At 35.3% G+C, this 17057-nt stretch overlaps 1 long non-coding RNA gene across 1 annotated transcript; it reads left to right on the top strand.

The window, feature by feature from the left end:
- The first annotated feature begins 392 nt into the window (after nt 1-392).
- LOC144578823 (uncharacterized) lies at nt 393-15666 on the top strand. The gene is made up of 3 exons (XR_013525257.1): nt 393-515; nt 7680-7731; nt 15305-15666. It is a non-coding gene; the product is annotated as an uncharacterized LOC144578823 (long non-coding RNA).
- Nucleotides 15667-17057: the final 1391 nt, after the last annotated feature.

The raw sequence follows: 17057 nt of genomic DNA on the forward strand, positions 1-17057 counted from the left end.
TATCCATAGGAGTATCTGCAGGTCTTTTTGGCCTTTTCAACATCATTACAACACAAAGCAGAGAATAAACAACATAAAACCACATAGAGTAATACACATAGTTTTGGCCTCATGTGAGGCATCATGAAGAAACCTAACATTGGCATGTTTGGTCTGCACAGATGCCATTTTATTATCTTTTGTAGGTCTGCTTGTGTGTGGAAATTTGGGCTTGCATGGAAAAGATACATCATAAATGAAGGGAGCTTAAGGGTCTTGCTTCCCTTGGGTGATGCTGAAAAAACTGTGTTGTGCACAGTTTTGACTGTGACACTTCACATGAGATCAGTTGTAGAATTTTTCAATTATGATGTCAATACATTGCTCAAAAGAGTTTTGGATTTTGGACAACACAGGATTTCAAATTTGGGGGTTAGGGTGGCTCAACCTTTACTTCAAGATCACTTAGAAGAAGAAACACTTGAAAATTGAGAACAATTATTTAAGCCCCCACATTGATGTCACAACTACTGGAAGTAAGAAGAGTCATAGATTAATTCTGAACTAGGAAAGAAGATTATATGCTATTTCTTTCCAAATTTTTAAATTAGTTTTAGAGAAAATAAAAGTTGATATTTCTATATGAAAGCTAGTTGAACGTGACATTGAATTTGAAGCAAAAATAACTAATTTTAAACCTCATATGTACTTCATACTTGTATTGACCTTTACAGGTCAGTTAAGGCCTTTAGTAATTTTTTTAATTATTAAAAAAATATATATAAAACTACTTGTAATGGTTGTTGAAAACAATGCTTGTTAGGTCATTTTAATAAGTGTTAATAATATAGAAAATAATAAGGAGAGGGTTATGCTTTGTGATATTAACATTAGTTTGATTCACTCTGAATGAATTTTTATTTATCTCTTAATTTCCCAGACGTAATCAAACTTTGTATTCTTTTTCATGTGCTTGATTTTTGCTCCATGGCTAAAGCCAGGAATTGACCTCAGAAACTTATGACTATTTTTTTTTCTTGGAAAAGTGGGTAGTGCCAAGAAAAAGGATAGTATAAACATAAATAATTATGAATCCTTTTACATTCCTATACCCTGAGAACACTAAAGAGAGACCACAGTAATTCAGAGTCTGAAATCAGTGCATGACACTTCTAGGGAGACTGAATCCAGGCACTCGGGACTCTCAGCCTTAGCACACACCTCATGGCTAAGTGAATCACAGAAACAATGGCATTATTCACCTTTGGAGACTACTCAGGCTTGGACAACAGGTGTAATAGTAGGGATCTGAGAGCTTCACCAAATGTTCCACTTAGATTATTTGCACAACCAAGGGCATGAGGGTGAATCCTAATAAAGACTGAGATTAAAATCTTTGTCAGTAAGATGTAAACTCAAACTTGGATGCTGCTTGATTTTTGAAAGATAATATTCATTTTGTAATGGAGTTTAGGTATAAAATTATACTTGTTTTATGAGGAAATATTATTGCATATTACAGGAATTTAAAGAACATTTATTCAAAACCTGCAGTGCCCCAGCTTCACCAGGCTCAACAAGAGATTACCTTGGCTATCATCAAGAATATAGCTTTAACATTTTTATAGGTTCAGAAAGTTGATCTAACCATTGCTTGGAACTGGTATTAGCAATTTTTAAATAAAACCTGTAACATTTGACATAACCAGTGACTTCTCTCTTTGTAGAAAAACTCTAACGCTAAACAGAACCATAGTCAGAATTTGCTTCATGACTACAGAATGAAGCAGGAAAAGTAACAATAGGAATCTGATGTTTAATGGCATCGGTATTGTTAGCAATAACATTCATAATAAAAGATTTGTCTTCCAGTATCTGGATTTTTCTTTTTTCTATTTAAAGGTATCCTTTATGCTAGGAAGCTCCTGGTGGGACCCTGGCTTTAATGTCTTTTTTTTCTAATGTCCACTTTTGATCCTCATCCTTTTGTTTATTTATGACCCTCATTCTTTCAACCATTCTTACTGATTCATATTAATCAATCATTTTACAACCAATACTAATTACTTTGCAGCCATTCCATCTCTTCAAAATGATTTTGCACAGCTCTGCTCCTTTACTTTACTTTCTCTGTGTCCAGGGTTTTCATGAATGCCTCACCGTTGCCCGTAAGTTAACAGATACACATGTCATTTCAAAGTTAGTTTATAACATCATTTTTATCATTTGTGTGTCTAGTTTTGTTTTGCCAAATATGTAATATATTAGTATGGTCAAGGATCATATATCTAAAAGCCCAAAATATGGAATTAAACATCATTATGCAATGTCTCTTTCTTTGAATATTAGACAGAGGAACACAATTTCTAATGAGTTTAGTAGGGTTTTCAGCTTTTCATTTTCAGTTTTAAATCTTCATTATGATTTTTTTTTCTTTTTTTTTATTGCATTTTAGGTTTTGGGGTACATGTGCAGAGCATGCAATACAGTTGCATAGGTACACACAGGGCAGTGTGTTTTGTTTGCTTTCTCCCCTTCACCCACATTTGGTATTTCTCCCCTGGCAATCCCTCGCCACCTCCCCCTCCCACTGGCCCTCCCCTTTTCCCCCTATAGACCCCAGTGTTTAGTACTCCCCTCTCTGTGTCCATGTGTTCTCATTTTTCATCACCCGCCTATGAGTGAGAGAAAAAATTTTGCAGTTTACCCATCTGACAAAGGGCTGATATCATTATGATTTAACTAATCCAATGTAGAGTTGAAAGTTTGGGAATGGTATATTCAAAGTTTAAAAATGGTTAACATGGAATAATTCAATTTCAGTGATGCTCTCTGGGTTTCAACTCTCCCAGAACAAAGTAGAAGTCAGATGTTTTTCTGAGAGGACTCAAGATTTTCCCCGTTTGTGACCATCTCCCAGGAAATTAGTACAGAGGATTTTCTTTGCATTGCAAACATTTGCTTTGACTTGCAAAAAGTTAGTTTCTTTTTCACCAAGATCTGTATTATGCTGTTAAGTCTCAGTTTAAGGTTTTATGAATATCACTTATGTCATCTCTTTCTCCAAATATTATTTTGTAAAAGATGAAAATAATTTTCAGAAAACATGATGTTAAAATTAGAGAAGTATATTATAGCTAGGATTTTTAAAAACTAAAATAATCTTAGATAATTAGGAATTGCATAGCTCAAAAAATGCAGTTTAAGATGGTGACATTTAAAAGCAGAATAAAAATTGAATTAAAAAAATAGAATAAGTTTCAAATTTGTAAATGAACATCTTCCAAGATGTAAATTTACTACAAATTGAAACTAGAACTATCATATCATGGATAAGGTTCTACATGCCACACTGTTAATCACAGTATTTTTTTCCTTTCTTTCTTTCTTTCTTTCTTTCTTTCTTTCTTTCTTTCTTTCTTTCTTTCTTTCTCTTTTCTTCCTTCCTTCCTTTCTTCCTTTCTCTCTTCTCCCTCCCCTCCCTTCCTACTTCCTTTCTTCCTTCCTTTCTTCTTACTTTTCCTTCTTTTTTTTTTTTTGATGGAGTCCCACTCTTTCACCAGGCTGGAGTTCAGTGATGCAATCTCAGCTCACTGCAACCGCCACCTCTTGGGTTCAAGTAATTCTCATGCCTTGGCCTCCCGAGTAGCTGGGATTACAGGCAGACGCCACCACATAGAGCTAATTTTTGTATTTTTAGTAGAGATGGGGTTTCACCATGTTGGCCAGGATGGTCTTGGTCTCCTGACCTTGTGATCTGCCAGCCTCAACCTCCCAAAGTGTTGGGATTAGAGGCATGAACCATTGCACCCAGCCAGTATTATCTTTCTTACCAAGAGATTCCATTTTTATATTTGAATGTCAGAGTCAAAAGGATTGTCATGCATTAAATCCAGTTTCTTGAGTGTTCTGAAATACATTTGTTATAAAAGGAAATATAATACTGAAAACTATAATATAAATGCTATAGTCTCCTGATCTTGGGTAGGAGATGATGCTCTTGAGTTATCTGTGGTACAGCTTTGTGATGATGGCAAAGTGAGGCAGACCAAGATACCTTCCTTGAAAATCCTAAACCTGGCCACCCCAGCCTCCCAGTTCTGTAGTTTCCTTTTGGCAATATCAATGGTACTTGTGTATTCAAAGTAGAGAAGAGGATTAGTAAGTCTAGGTTTCCAAGTGTAAGGTTGGATATAGAAGGGTTTTTTTCAAGTGATTGGGGGAGGTGCTGCTTATCAGGTAGCAAAATCAGTCATGCATTAAATGATTATTGAGTAAATTTTTACTAAACTGTTAATGACTCAACTAAATTCCATAGGGATTTATATAATTATAGGGAAAACAAAATATGGAAGAGATCTGAAGGTTACAAATTGTATGAGTATGCATTGTTCTGACAGTAAAATCTCAGATATTCAGAAGGAGATAGTCAGTATATACTTTGAGCTGGAAGATAATGAATTTGCCTCTCTAGCTAAGATGTAAGTGGTAAGTCACTGCACTAACTTAATCAAGACAATATAATTTTCTGTCAGAAGATAACATATGTTGCAAATAGGAATTCTGGATCAATCTAATTGCTTGTGATCTCAGACAGGTATTATAATTTCCATCTATACAGATAAATATTGATATTCAAATTTATACACACACACACACACACACACACACACACACACACACATATATATATATATATATATATGCTTCTTCTACTATACCATGTTACTCCCTTAATTTCAAGGGAAAGAAAGGAGACAGGATATAGATGATGATGATGATGATGATTATTATTATTATTTTGAGACGGAGTTTCACTCTTGTTACCCAGGCTGGAGTGCAATGGCGAGATCTCGGCTCACCGCACCCTTCACCTCCTGGGTTTAGGCAATTCTCCTGCCTCAGCCTTCTGAGTAGCTGGGATCACAGGCACACACCACCATGCCCTGTTAATTTTTTGTATTTTTAGTAGAGACGGGGTTTCACTATGTTGACCAGGATGGTCTCGATCTCTTGAACTTGTGATCCGCCCACCTCGGCCTCCCAAAGTGCTGGTATTACAGCCTTGAGCCACTGCGCCTGGCCAGGATATAGATTATTATTATTTTTTTTTAATTTTTATTGGATTTTAGGTTTTGGGGTACATGAGCAGAGCATGCAAGACAGTTGCGTAGGTACACACATGGCAGTGTGCTTTGCTTTTCTTCTCCCCTTCACCCACATTTGGCATTTCTCCCCAGGCTATCCCTCCCCACCTCCCCCTCCCACTGGCCCTCCCCTTTTCCCCCCAATAGACCCCAGTGTTTAGTACTCCCCTTTCTGTGTCCATGTGTTCTCATTTTTCATCACCCACCTATGAGTGAGAATATGCGGTGTTTCATTTTCTGTTCTTGTGTCAGTTTGCTGAGGATGATGTTCTCCAGATTCATCCATGTCCCTACAAACGACACGAACTCATCATTTCTGATTGCTGCATAATATTCCATGGTGTATATGTGCCACATTTTTCCAATCCAGTCTATTATCAATGGGTATTTGTGTTGATTCCACGTCTTTGCTATTGTAAACAGTGCTGCAATGAACATTCGTGTACATGTGTCCTTATAGTAGAATGATTTATAGTCTTTTGGATATATACCCAGCAATGGGATAGCTGGGTCAAATGGAATTTCTATTTCTAAGGCCTTGAGGAATCGCCACACTGTCTTCCACAATGGTTGAACTAATTTACACTCCCACTAACAGTGTAAAAGTGTTCCTTTTTCTCCACATCGTCTCCAGCATCTGTTGTCTCCAGATTTTTTAATGATCGCCATTCTAACTGGCGTGAGATGGTATCTCAATGTGGTTTTGATTTGCATCTCTCTGATGACCAGTGATGATGAGCATTTTTTCATATGATTGTTGGCCTCATATATATCTTCTTTCATAAAGTATCTGTTCATATCCTTTGCCCACTTTTGAATGGGCTTGTTTGTTTTTTTCCTGTAAATCTGTTTGAGTTCTTTGTAAATTCTGGATATCAGCCCTTTGTCAGATGGGTAGACTGCAAAAATTTTTTCCCATTCTGTTGGTTGCTGATCCACTCTAGTGACTGTTTCTTTTGCCGTGCAGAAGCTGTGGAGTTTCATTAGGTCCTATTTGTCTATTTTTGCTTTTGTTGCCAATGCTTTTGGTGTTTTGTTCATGAAGTCCTTGCCTACTCCTATGTCCTGGATAGTTTTGCCTAGATTTCCTTCTAGGGTTTTTATGGTGCCAGGTCTTATGTTTAAGTCTTTAATCCATCTGGAGTTAATTTTAGTGTAAGGTGTCAGGAAGGGGTCCAGTTTCTGCTTTCTGCACATGGCTAGCCAGTTTTCCCAACACCATTTGTTAAACATGGAATCCTTGCCCCATTGCTTGTTTTTGTCAGGTTTATCAAAGATTGTATAGTTGTATGTATGTTGTGTTGCCTCTGGTGCCTCTGTTTTGTTCCATTGGTCTATATCTCTGTTTTGGTACCAGTACCATGCTGTTTTGATTACTGTAGCCTTGTAGTATAGTTTGAAATCCGGTAGTGTGATGCCCCCTGCTGTGTTCTTTTTGCTTAGAATTGACTTGGCTATGCGGGCTCTCTTTTGGTTCCATATGAAGTTCATGGTGGTGTTTTCCAGTTCTGTGAAGAAAGTCAATGGTAGCTTGATGGGGATAGCATTGATTCTGTAAATTACTTTGAGCAGTATAGCCATTTTCATGATATTAATTCTTCCTAACCATGAACATGGAATGTTTCTCCATCTGTTTGTGTCCTCTCTGATTTCGTTGAGCAGTGGTTTGTAGTTCTCTTTGAAGAGGTCCCTTACGTTCCTTGTGAGTTGTATTCCAAGGTATTTTATTCTTTTTGTAGCAATTGCGAATGGCAGTTCGCTCTTGATTTGGCTTTCTTTAAGTCTGTTATTGGTGTAGACGAATGCTTGTGACAAAATTCAACAGCCCTTTATGCTAAAAACCCTCAATAAACTCGGTATCGATGGAACGTATCTCAAAGTAATAAAAGCTATTTACGACAAACCAACAGCCAATATCATACTGAATGGGCAAAAACTGGAAGCATTCCCTTTGAAATCTGGCACTAGACAAGGATGCCCTCTCTCACCACTCCTATTCAACATAGTCCTGGAAGTTCTAGCCAGAGCAATCAGGCAAGAAAAAGTAATAAAGGGTATTCAAATAGGAAAGGTGGAAGCCAAATTGTCTCTATTTGCAGACGACACGATAGTATACCTAGAAGATCCCATTGCCTCAGCCCAAAAACTCCTGAAACTGATAAGCAACTTCAGCAAAGTCTCAGGATATAAAATCGATGTGCAAAAATCACAAGGATATAGATTATTTTTATCAGAAGTAGCAGATTCTCTTTAGCATTCTGAGAACAGTCTTTGCATTAGACGTCTTTTACGTACACCTGAAAGCCCAGTAATGTGCCCTCAAAGGCATAACTCATGGTAAAAGAGGGGCACATTTAGCTATTCATGCCAAAAAATGATAGAAGACTAGCAGGCAAAGATTCAGTCAAATGACAAAAAGTCTATGCAAGTTCAATATCCCCGTGGCTCTGCAAGATGACAAGATAAAGTCACTAGGCTTTATATGATTAGTCATGAATCATCAGCATAGTTTTAACAATACATTTCAACAAAGCAACTTTACTTTTTTTTCAGACACTTTTTGGACACTACCTTAACAAGTGGAAGTCTCTGTACATGTACATGTGTAAGCTGCATCCTTCTCTCTCTATCTTTCCACATAGGACATGTAGATATATATTTAAATGACTCATGTATTCCTCAATGTTGCCTGAACTAGCTTTATCACTCTTTGAACCATGAATCTTAAATATTAAAATGCATATGATTTAGCCAAAATGCATTTTTAAAAACAAATATTTATTTTGTTATTACTCTCAGAATAAATCAATATTTTTGTGGATAATTACCAATATTTTTGTGGTTAATTACCAAGTATATTATATTCTACCCAGAAAAATCACCTTTGTTTCCTAGACTATTCATAAAATTGATGAAAAGGAATTTTTCATATTACAAATAAACAAACAGTTCATTGGAGACAAGATGGAAATTTCCCCAATCTAAAGAAGCACCAAGAAAAATTCAACTAAAACAATATACAGGTACTGATTAATTTTAATATGTTGAATTAAAATGGAAACCTCTAGTACCATAGAAAAAATTGCTACTTCTCCTTCCAGTTGTCCTATACAAAGTCAGCACTGTATACTCTCCATCACACTTATTCTTTATCTGGGTGGTGCCATGAATTTGAAAATTCAGCACTTGGTTTAATTATATCAACTCTTGAAAGACTGTTAGAGTACCCTTTAGCATTAAAGTTCTTTATTTTAAAACGTACATTTTTCAAAGTGTAAATGCCCATCTTGCCTGAGTCTTAGAATGCCCTTGTGAAGATGGCAGATAAACAATATCAGTATTTTAAAGAGGCAAATAAAAACTCAAAGCACAAATCTGTGAAGTGACTTGAAAAAATGAAGTTAAGAATTTGCTTCATATGTTAGTGGATCTATTTTTTTCCCCCCAACAGATTGTGCAAAATTGCTTTCCTCAAAATCTTGGGCATTTGTAGATGTCAAAATAATACCTGAGCAATAAAAATAACCTTCAAGCACAGACAGTAAAACCATACCAATCTTTAAATTAATATAAAAAGACACCAAGCTCATACAGGTGTCCTTTAGGAACAAAAATTCTAGCAAATTGTCACACTTTCAAAAGCAAATGCTAAAAGTTCCTCAGTTCATTTAATGTTCTTTACAAAGAGGCTAAGTTTAGGATATTACTTGACCCTAAACTGGTAATTATCCACAAAAATGCTGATTTATTCTGCGAGTAATAACAAAATAAATATCTTAGCTTTCTGCATGTATACTTGATTCCATAACCATTGTGTTTTGCCAATCTAAAACCTGAATATTTAAATTATTCATTTACTCTTCTTAATTTGTATCCAGCAGTTAACACTTGAGTAGTTATTTACACAGTTTTAATTAATTTGAGGTTTTTACTATTTTTATATTCCCACAGGGTTCTGGAAAGGTGAGAGAACATTAAAAGTTTATCTCTGCAAATTTCAGATTGATTTCTTGAAAACTTACATTCACCAGAGGTCCTAACTAAAATAAATAGATACGGGTGACTTTTATTGAAAATGAATGTTGATACCTTTATAGATACAGAAACCTTGGTAACATATATAATAAAGGGCTTAGACAATAGTAATAAATCAAATGGTAATAAAACTAAAATATGAATGAGTAAAGATATGTGATAAAGATTAGCTTAGGAAATACACTATAAGGCTGAAAGAATCATATTATCTCGTGCAAGAATCTCTAAAGTATACACTTCAATATGAACACCTCCCCATCCATGCACATACACTAATATCTAGTGAACAGAATAATTTTTAAAAATAATAAGAGAATAGTAGAATCTAAATACAGCACAAAAATAGGAAAACAACCCAAATATCTGTTTAATTATAATGGAGACAAAGAGGACCTCAATGCTTAACAATAGAAGGAGTTATTTATTAGCCACTATATTTCATGTACTCTGCCTATCCGGTACAGGAATATTAAAATGAATTACAGGAATATTAAAAAGGTCCTTGACTTGAGGAACCAAGATTCTAGCTACTGCCCAGTTAAAACAAAACCAAAAACACCTAGTCATGATAAAAGGTGATTTCTTGTTAAATTACATTGCACCCCTAAGGTGGGATAAAACACATATGAGATGGACACAGGAAAATGCGAACAATTGGCATTAGTAACTTCCCCTAAGGGCCACATCAGGGATTTGCATAAATAAAATAAAATTTTTTTATTGCAGAATAAAAAGAGAGGAAATGAGGGAGGAAGAGAAGGAGGAAGGGTCAGAAAAATGAAGCAAAGAAAAAGAGTGAGAGAGAGAAAGAGAGGAAGAAAGAGATATAATAGAAAAGGAAGGGAGGGAGGGAGGAAAGGGATGAAGGGAGAGAGGGAGGGAGGGAGGAAAGGAAGGGAGAAAGGGAAGGGAGAGAAGGAAGGGAGGGAGGGAGGGAGGGGTAGAACTTGGCTATATAATTTGGATAAGCATATTTGAAAAGAGAGATAGGATGACAGGCAAGGCCATGACCGTGGATTGAGAATAGAGAAGTTTAGAAAAGTGACAGAGATCGGTTTTGGCAACCTAATGCCATAGTTTCATGAAAACATTCTTTAATCTTGTGCAAGAGCCATGTCCATCAAGATGCCATATTCTGTACCATAAAATTCTTCTAAACATAAAAGTGTTTATATGTTCACTAATATCATCTATATAAATGTTTCTATTAGTACTCTTTTTAATAGCCAGAAGATGGAAACAACTCAAGCATCCATCAATCATGGAATAGATTAAAGATTGTGTTATATTCATTTCATGAAATATTATGATATTTTCCTTGAAATTTATGTTATTGCTTCCACAGCCAAGATTCAAAGCCAGGCACATGCTCCCATCCTGAGCTCTTAAGCATCACTATACAAAATCTCTGAAAGCATCCTTAATTCATATCCTGATTCTGAAGAGCACCATACAAAATTTTTCTTACATGTTTCCATGAGACCTCTGTCTATCACATACAGAATGACAACCGGACAGCTTCAATGGACACAATCCTGTGCTGTAGTTTGATGTCTTTTGCAATACTACTAAGTTCTTAATGCTGGTGGTGGATACATGGGTGAGAGTATTTATTACGTATCCTTTCCCACCAGAGCCTACCTAACGCTCTTTAGCAAAACTTTCCTGCTACTTTCTCATACAACCACAGTGGTTGGGAATACTTAAGAAGTTGCAAACAATCTGAAACCTCATCCTCTCTAAATTTGTGTCTTTTTTCTAATTCTTTCAGAAAACACATAATATCTAGACAGTCAATAAATTATATAAAAGTAGAGGGTGGATGTTCCTGATTGATTACATCAATTCCCTAGACCTGACTCAGTTTCTCTGTACTGATTCTGCTTACCCTTATTCCCAATGTTGATCCCATTCCAGATTCATATGTCAACCATCAGCCTCAAGTAATCCTTTGGTCCTTTAGCTTTGTGATTATGACAATTCTTTTACAGCTCACACTGGTGTGTGATATTGTGTGAGAAACCACAGGAATGGAAGAAAATTTAGATCATTGATAGCTATTATCCTATTTTCTTCTTCACTTTTATATTCTGACATTTCAAACTAGTTGATGAATGCTCTATCTTTGGATCAAAATTTAACCAGTATATGAGCCATGAGATTCTTCATAACATTAGCTGTTCACTTCCAGAGAAAAATATCAGAGGATCCTGGATGGCTGTTCATCAGTCTCTAGACTGCAACCTCTCTGAATCTCATTCAGTGGGTCCTGGTGATCACCTTCAAATGGGTCTGCTTCAGAAGTGCTTTGTCATTTATGGTATCTCAGGCTTGAAGGGTTAGGACATTTTTTTTTCTTGTTGATATTGCCTAGTGTCTTAAGATACATCTAGTGTTTTAAGTCTGAATAATACTTAATAGTGTTTCTCAAAGTCATTCTTCTGGTGATGGTTATAATACAGATGAGATGCCTTTCCTTATTTTTTAGGCTGGCATCCAGGTGCCTCTTAAATTGGCAGTAATCAGATCATATAAACTATAAATATCAGGCCTCTCAATTCTCATTTCGATATTCTCTAAGACAGATTTATTATTAACTGTACTTTTTAAAGGTTTTATTAGGGGTTAAAAATATAATCTTTCTTAAGTTTTTAACATGTTAGCCTGATATAAAAGATGTATTTCATAACCAAGTGTCACTCCTCTAGAACCACTTACCACTGCCACTCAAATCCCACCCCTGTTGTCACAAACATGGAGATGTGGATGACTTTGGGGGTTGCCAATACTCAGTAACCTGCTTCCTGGATTTACCATCCAAACTTGGCCTTTCTATTGGTTTAATTCTCATAATGAAATTTCCTGAAACTTCTGCCTTTGCTACTCCTAACTGCCAAAAGCAAGTCAACCTACCCTACCCAGCTTGGAACTGCCCTCCTGCACAGACTACTTGATTGAGAAGTGTTTAGTCAAATAAGAAGAATATAGCCAAGCTACCTTAGTGACTGAGAGTACACGCACAATAAAACTTTATGAATCATACCTGCTACCCATACCCAAAGGCATCACTTTGGGCAAATCAAGGGCCATGAATGTACATTTTTCTGGTATTAAAAAAGGATAGGAAGGAATGGGTGGACTCACTTTGGACTTTCAATACTGTACTGTACTGTTTAATAACCCCATTTTGTGTTAACATGAGGCTGTATTAATTTGCTCAGATTACCATAACAAAATGCCACAAATTGTATAGATGAAAAATTAGAAGTTTATTGAGTCATAATTTTAAAAACTAAAAGTCTAAAATCACCATGTCAGCAGGATTGATTCCTTCTGAAGGCTATGAGTGAAGACTCTATTCCAGGTCTCTTTTCTGGGTTTACAGACGGTCATCTGCTTCCTATGTCTGTCTATTCACTCCATTTTTCTTCTATGTGTATCTGAATCTAAGTTGCTCCTTTATATAAGGACGGTAGTTATATTGGATTAGGGACCACACTAATAATCTCATTTTAATTTGATTACCTCTATAAAGAACCAGTCTCTAAACAATGTCACTGAGGGCACTAGGAAATATAAAATCATATTTTGAGGGATACAATGCAACCCATAACAAAAGTATAGAATAATTTAATTAGACATTGCCTGCCCCGACACACACATCCACACACACACATATACATACATACATACATACACCAAGTCCATGGATATTGACATAAAAAACTGATACTACTGAGTCAATTGAGGCAATCATTTTCTTCATCGCAGGCCAAACATTGAATCTGTATTAAGATTGACAGACAGGCTAGGGAAGTATTTTCCTGATTAATAGCCATTTAAAAATATAACAATTATAAAATAACCAAAATTATTTGACCTTATGCACCCAGTGCTTTTATGCTCAAGATATTAGATGGAGAGTTGGAGGCCCCAGCAGTAGAAGGGTAGGAGATACTCTCAATTAAGATTATTCCTCAACCTTTTTACTTGATAGTATTGCTACTATCTGATTCTGGTGTTATAACTTATGTTCCCAAGGCTTATTCTATTCTCTTTCATAAACTGAAGAAATATTGCCTAGAGCCTTCCTGGCAGAAATGTGTGTATATATATATATATATATACACACACACACATACAGACACACACATATATATATATATATGTATATATGTAAGTATAAAATATATCTGGGTACCTAGGATGTCTCTTTTTGTGTTTTCCTCATTATTTGATATTTGAATAGATAGTTTTAGAAGCTAAATCTGAAGTAAACTGCATTGCATATATGATTAGAGAACCGAAGAGCTTAGCCAGTCAACTCCCACCTCCTTTGGACTAAGTAAAGAATCCTTCCTGACACTCAATTATATTCTGAAGAGCTATTCTCTTTATGTCAAAGCTTTTCAACTTTGTTTGATGCCTACTTGCCTTTCACATGCTTAATATGTATTCATCAGTCACATCAGCAGATAGGGAAGCATGCCCCAAGGAAAGGTAGAGAATCGCTGTTTAATATAGCGAATGTAATATATCATATGGATGCAATTATTAGCTATCACCTGAATGAGACAACCACAATAATCAATATTTCCTATCTGCTTTTATTTCAGTGCTAAAAATATATGATTATTTATACCCCACATCATTCTGAAAAAAAAATGATTTGAGGTACTCTATACAATAAATTCTGTCCAACAATATAAAGGTAGTCTGAAGAAATTGGAATAAAATAAAGGAATCTTACCTTTATTTTATTAAAATAGTATAAATTTTATTTAGTAAAATAGTATAAATTTTATAGTGTACTTACTATGTAAAATACATGACAATAATACATTATGCTAAAAAAATTTAATATAAACATTCAAGGATGAATTATCATTAAAATATCAGGCAATGCATCACTACACTACAGAAAAAAAATATGGTGGGGCAAAGGGATCACACCTGTAATTCCAGTATTTTGGGAGGCCAAAGCAAGTGGATAACTTGAGATCAGGAGTTTGAGGCCAGCCAGTCCAAAATGGAAAAATCCAGTCTCTACTGAATATAAAAAAAATTAGCCAGGTGTGGTAGCACAGACCTGTAATCCCAGCTACTTGGGAGGCTGAGACACAAGAATTCCTCGAACCCAGGAGGTGAAGGTGACAGTGAGCCAAGATCATGTCACTGCATTCCAGCCTGGGTGACAGAGCAAAATTCTGTCTCAAATAAATATTTGTTTTAAATGTTAAAAAAAGGAAAAAAATATGTCAGTACAGTATGTTGATAGATTTCCTAAATGTATTTATGAAGTTTGGTACATTTTATGATTCCAAATTTTAAACACCAGGCATGAAAGCAATTTCCTAAACACATTAAAGCCTTCATGCTTACAGACATCATACGTAATGGAGAAATTTTAGGACATTCTGTTCCTTGACAGTTTCCAACATAGAATATTGATCTCTGACCATAATCAGATATACGTCCATAGAGACATTTAGAAAAGAGAAAAATACAAAGGGAAAAAATAGCAGAAGTTGGGGCCCTTGAGGTTAAAAAACAACAGTAACAGTTTTTTATGTAGTTTCCCATAATTCATGTGTGATAAGCAGATCAGTGGTTCTCAGCCAAAGCTATGCATCATAGTTACTATTAGAAGCCTTTTTTGAGGGGGGGAGAGGGGATTCTTTTAATGTTTTTTGTTTTAATTTTGTTTTAGTGTTTGAATACCTTCCTTTTTTTCTTTTTCTCTTTTCTATTGGGTGTTCCTACCTTACCCTATGATACTGAATCAGAATCTCAGACTTAAGATCCTACGTCATGAAAATTGTTGAGTCTCTAGTATTCTGTTAAGATACATATAACAACAGAAATAGAAGTAAAAATATAAATTGTTAAGCAAAATAAAATCTTAGGCACAGCATGAACTATTTACTTATTCTAAAATATAAATACATATAAACAACTTTTAATTTTTAAACAAAATTCATATCAAGATAAATATAACAGTAGGTGATTATGATGATGGTTTGAAATGGGCCCGGGAACTAGATATAAAGGAGTAATATAAAATAAAACATAGAGAAATCTTGCATGAATTTAAATTTGTGGTAAAGACTGACTCATTCACCAAAACCGTTTTCTTTTATTAGACACAAATGAAGACTATGCACTCTGTGCAAGTATGCTGGAGTCATGTGAGTGAGTTCTGGACAACACAGAGTGGTAAAAGTGAAACAGAATACTTTTGGACCTGATGAGTACATATTATGTGTGATCACCCTGTCATTGCTTACTTCTTTTCTTGTGAATTCAGCTGCATCACAAGATGAAAAGATCCTGGATACCCGAGTCATCAGTCAGAGAAAAGTTACCAAGTAGAGCCTACGTGGCTTACAGTGGTCTGTGACATGGGTGAAAATTAATCATTTAGGTTGTTAAGCTAATGAGATGTTTTGTTAAAGTTGCTCATGCTAATCACTCTAACAGAATGATGATGGTGTGACATGAAATAAAGAATATGATTAACTATAATTTCTGTTCCTATGCAAAAAATGTTTTATAAACAGAGCAAGTGAGAAAAATGCTCCACATATGAGTCTTGTACAAAGCCACCATAGAAACCAATGTTTGTCTGTATTATTGTAAGGGTAAAAAGCAGAGAAAAAAAATTCTGTTTAAAAAGATTTTCACGTTCAAATTATAGTCGTATTTGAGAAACTGGTAGCAGACAGTCCCTCATGCTATAAACAAATTGAAAATTGGACAACACAAATCAAACAGTTGCTTTCAGAGTTAAAAAAAACAGGCAGCATGAGACTGTGATACCTGAGTCGAGAAAACAAAGAGGTTACAGCTATGGTGATCTCCATCTTTTCTCTGAAAGTGCTTTCTGAATTATGGCATTGGGAAGATAAATCCCAGGAAATTACAGTTGTCTCACCGGATTGGGAAAACTGAAATTACTTTGAGAATTTCCTAAACCAGTTGGTCTATGAACAGCAGAGCACTGCAGAGAATGGAGTTACTCAGTGAATAAGCAACAATAATCTGCACAGGGATACCTTTGAACCTTTGGCTACATACTAAAGTGTGAATATATAAGACTAAACTCCATCAGGCTAGGCAGAAAAAAAAACTTCTGGGCACTCTAAACTGAATAAATTCAGAGATCACAGAGGCATGGAAGTCATTTGAGTTCCACTCAATGTGAAAGAATCTTGTCAGATAACTAAGGTATTCAGGAGAGGCACACAAAGGGTTTAGAAGCAGGGCTGAACTAAACTACAGTAAAGACTACTCTACATTTGCCCTAACAAAGCTTAAAAAGAAGTGCTAAATGGATTACATTATTCAAGGTTAAAATGTACCTTATCCCACAAACTCTACTGATTAAATCAATCTCAATCAAATTCCCAGAAGATATTTGCAGAAACTGAAAAGTACATTCTAAATACATGTGAAAATGCAAAGAACTTAGAATAGCAAAAATAACTTTGAAAAAAAAAGTGAATTTGGAGGATTTGCACCACTTAATGTCAAAATGTATTATAGAGGTCAATAATCATGACACTGTAACATTGGCAAAAAGGTAGACATACAAGTGAATGAAATAGAATAGGGAGTCCAGAAATAGAAACACATACATATAGCCAATTGACTTTTGACACAATTACCAAGGCAATTCAATGGGGGCAAAGAGAAGCTTTTCAACAAACTCTGATGGAAATATAGGATAGGCACATACATATAATTTAAAATGAATCTCAATCTTTACCTCAGATCATACACAAATCTTACTGAAAATATATCTTAGATCTAAATATAAAGGCCAAAACTATAAACTTTTAGAAGAAAACAAGATAATCTTATTTGCTTTCTGTTGGGCAAATATTTTATAAATTG

The sequence above is a fragment of the Callithrix jacchus genome, chromosome 1 (genome assembly GCF_049354715.1).
Source record: "Callithrix jacchus isolate 240 chromosome 1, calJac240_pri, whole genome shotgun sequence".
In the NCBI taxonomy this organism is placed as follows: Eukaryota; Metazoa; Chordata; class Mammalia; order Primates; family Cebidae; genus Callithrix; species Callithrix jacchus.